Here is a 3,869-nt window from a genome sequence, read left to right on the forward strand (position 1 = left end):
GTACTAATAATATAATGTCTAGGAGTGAAATTGACATTTTGATATTCAATGATTGTTTATAGCACTTGTCTCTATTGTTGTTGAACAGTGCTTTCTTCTTACTTTGTGTTGAACTCTTTACTTAGTGTAGGGTAAATCCTATGAGTAAACTACAAGTAGGTCATTGTAATAATGAATTGAGGGAATAAGAGGAATGTGATAAATTATGAGATCATAGACAGGAGGGAATGTAGGGTGGAAAGTATTACTACATTACTAAACCTGTATGTTTGATATACATGAAATTTGTTTACCTCAAATAAAATTTTAAAATGGTACTCTTGGGCTGGCACCCTGGGTTCTAGTCCCGGTCAGGGTGCTGGATTCTGTCCCAGTTGCTCCTCTTCCAGTCCAGCTCTCTGCTGTGGCCCAGGAGTGCAGTGGAGGATGGCCCAAGTGCTTGGGCCCTGCACCTGCATGGGAGACCAGAAGAAGCACCTGGCTCCTGGCTTTGGATCAGCGCAGTGCGCCCGCCGCAGCAGCCATTAGGGGGTGAACCAATGGCAAAGGAAGACCTTTCTCTCTGTCTCTATCTCTCACTGTCCACTCTGCCTGTCAAAAAAAAAAAAAAAAAAGGTACTCTTGAACCAGTGTTAATTTTTATATTTGAACTCTTATTTGATCTCTCTAATGAATGAGGATTATACACACATGCTAAATTAAACTCATGAATTTATAGATTTATCCAATGTTGAGTCATAATACATTATCCCTTCATTTGGAAAGACTGTAATGAAATGTGTGAAAGCACATAGTAATAAGTAATAATAAACTCTTAAAGTTTCAGCTGCAGGAAGCCAGAGAAAACAAAGACCTCTGAAGAAATTATGGTTGACATATACATTTATAGATACATTGTGAATCGATGTCAACATGATACAGGAGTCTGGAGAATTGAGGAAGATTTATTAAAGATAATTGTGTTTGCCTATAACTCAGAGGCTGTTTATGTGGATAACATTAATAATGGCAGGTAAAGTTCATTGAGGTATTGCTTTTGCCAGGCAGTGAGCTAAGAATCTCATCTTAATTCTCATAGAAAATTCCTTTTACCAGTGAAGTTATTAAAGTTTAAAGAATTGATATTACCAAAATGATAAAACATGGAGCTAGAGCAAGCCATGGTGTCTCATCCCAGAGTCCTTGTCGTAATCAGGGCTTAAACCACATTACCTGTTATAGCTGTGAACCTTTAGGACAGAGTGTCAAGATATGAAGTGAGAACTAGGAAAGCGTAAGCAGATGGAAAGAGTAAAGACTGGCAGAGATACAGAAGGAGACCTGTTGTTAAAAAGTCAGGAAATATGACATCTTGGGGAAGTATACTCATTCCATTAATTAATGTTTTCTATAAATATAGGAAAGAGAATATTATCTCTATAGATATTTAATTCTTTTTTTTTTTTCAGGATAAAAAATTATGTATATTTGATCAAACTCAGTTCATAATACAGCAAAAGTGTGTAGAGAATAGTAATTCCTGCTATAGCATGTTTAGTCATTTGGCAACAGATAAAGTTGGTCGAAGGAAGGCCAGGAAACTTTGTCTTGGAAGGATTAGAACCGAGGGGCTCCATAATCATCTGGCATTCGCTCAATGTTGTATCTGTGGTTAGAAATATACATGATAGGAACTCCAGGAATCTTCCGGATTCTTCGTTTTAGGTCCCGGTCAACTGTGGCCACAATGTAACACTTGTGCTGAGTCACTCTCTGGACTAGGCAGTCATCTGCATAGGTTCCTTTGTGTGCGCATGGTAATCGCTCAAATCTTGGATCCTTGGCAATCCTTAGTGCCACTCGATACTTCTGCCCCAATTTCTCAATTTCTGCCATTACACAATCAGTTATACAAGGAATACACTTGGCATACAGACAATCCATCATTGATTGTATTAAGTCCAGTTTGGCTTTAATGGAAAAATTGATAAAGTTGGTATCAACGAGGATGTGGTAAGGTGGGCCCAGCTGAGTGTTATATTGGAAGAATAAGCAGGAAGGGTGCTGGGGGACTTCTCTTTCCTTCAGTGCACTGGGGTCCTTCTTTTCCTTCTTCTTAGGTTTTAATCTATCCTTTTCTTTAAGCCTCTCATCTCTTAGACTAAGCATTCGCTTCATGGTCGCATACTTCCTTGCTTTCTTTTGCTTCCCCATGCTCTTGCTGTACTCTTGCTTTGATATTTAATTCTTAAAAGGTAAATTATATGACTTTAAACAGATAATGTTCTGTGAGGAAAAAGTAGGTGTTAGTGTGAAAAGTAACAGGAAGCATACACAGTATCCTATGTAGCTACAGCTTAAGATAATAACACATTACTTTTCATTATTTTAAAGATTTACTTTTCATTATTTTAAAGACTCACACAGAGAGAGACAGAGAGAAGTCTTCAGTCTGCTGGTTCACTCACAAATGGCTGCAACAGCCAGAGCTGGACCTGTAGAAAGCCAGGAGCCAGAAGATTTTTCCAAGTCTCCCACAAGGGTGCAGGGGCCCAAGGGCTTTGGTCATCTTCTACTTCTTTCCCAGGCCATAGCAGAAAGCTGTACCAGAAGTAGAACAGCTGGGACTTGAACCGGAGCCCATAAGAGATGCTGGCACTGCAGGTGGCAGCTTTACCCTCTATGCCACGACACCTGCCCCCCAATAATATATTCTTTAAATATATTTCATCACTTAACATATTCTTTGAACATATTTTTAGTACTAATATACTTTGCCAAAGAACTATAGAAGATGGAGGTTGTTACATTACACTCAGGTGTCTGTGTTTAGATGTTTACCTGCATAATCAATAAGAAAACTTATGGAACACATATATGATAGGTAGGTAGGTAGGTAGGTAGATAGATAGATAGATAGAAAGATAGACAGACAGACAGACAGTCTTAAATGGCTGTTCTCTGAACTTTCTTTGGAAGCATTCCATTTCTCCACAGTGTGATGATGGTGGTGGTGATAGTAACACTTAGAAAACATTTACAGTCTGCAAGAGTTACCATCATCTTTAGATCATGCTCATTTAATCTTCCCAATAACTCGACAAGAGAGAACCAGCTAACCTCATAAGATAAGAAAACGGAAGCCTGGAGGGTTCAGTAACTTTCTCTAGGGGTGCAGTCAGGCAAGGGTTCCATATTAGGCAGTCTGAGTCAGCAACATCATGCATATAAGCTCTCTGGTTGAAATGAGAAAATCGTCTCCACAGTGGAAGAAAGGTTTCCATGACATGAGCTAAAAATTTTGGCATTTACAATATTTATTTGCCTAAAATCATCACCAAACCCAGTACAAATAATAATATACGAATTTTAAAAGGTTGAGGTGAACACCTGGGGGAAAACATGTCCTAAATAGAAAAATAATAGAAAATATTGGGAAGGAAGAAAATCACCCTGAAAAAATCATAGTGTACATGAAAATCTTTCATATATAGAAAAGCCATGACACACAGAAACAGAAACAGAATGGGTCCCTGGGTTAGCAGCCCAGAGTAGGCTGCTGTTCCCCCATGTCTTCCCTGTTACTTTTCTGATGATTTCCCAGCATCCCGTCTGTCAACACCAGTCATTCCTCCCCTCCATCCCAAAGGAGAATTTCCTGACCCAAATTGAATCATATGCTTCCTCTTCTTTAAAAACATGCCTTAATTGGTGCTTTGTAATTCCTCCAACATGATAAATGAAGATGCAGTTTCTTTCTTTCTCTCTCTCTTTTTTTTTTTTTTTTGACAGGCAGAGTGGACAGTGAGAGAGAGAGACAGAGAGAAAGGTCTTCCTTTTCCATTGGTTCACCCCCTAATGGCTGCTACGGCTGGCGCACCGCGCTGATC

General features: G+C 39.1%; 1 pseudogene; it reads right to left on the reverse strand.

The window, feature by feature from the left end:
* Positions 1 to 1,522: 1,522 nt before the first annotated feature.
* Positions 1,523 to 2,209, reverse strand: LOC100354790 (rRNA-processing protein FCF1 homolog pseudogene; annotated as a pseudogene).
* Positions 2,210 to 3,869: the final 1,660 nt, after the last annotated feature.

The sequence above is a fragment of the Oryctolagus cuniculus genome, chromosome 5, assembly GCF_964237555.1.
Source record: "Oryctolagus cuniculus chromosome 5, mOryCun1.1, whole genome shotgun sequence".
NCBI classification, from domain to species: Eukaryota; Metazoa; Chordata; class Mammalia; order Lagomorpha; family Leporidae; genus Oryctolagus; species Oryctolagus cuniculus.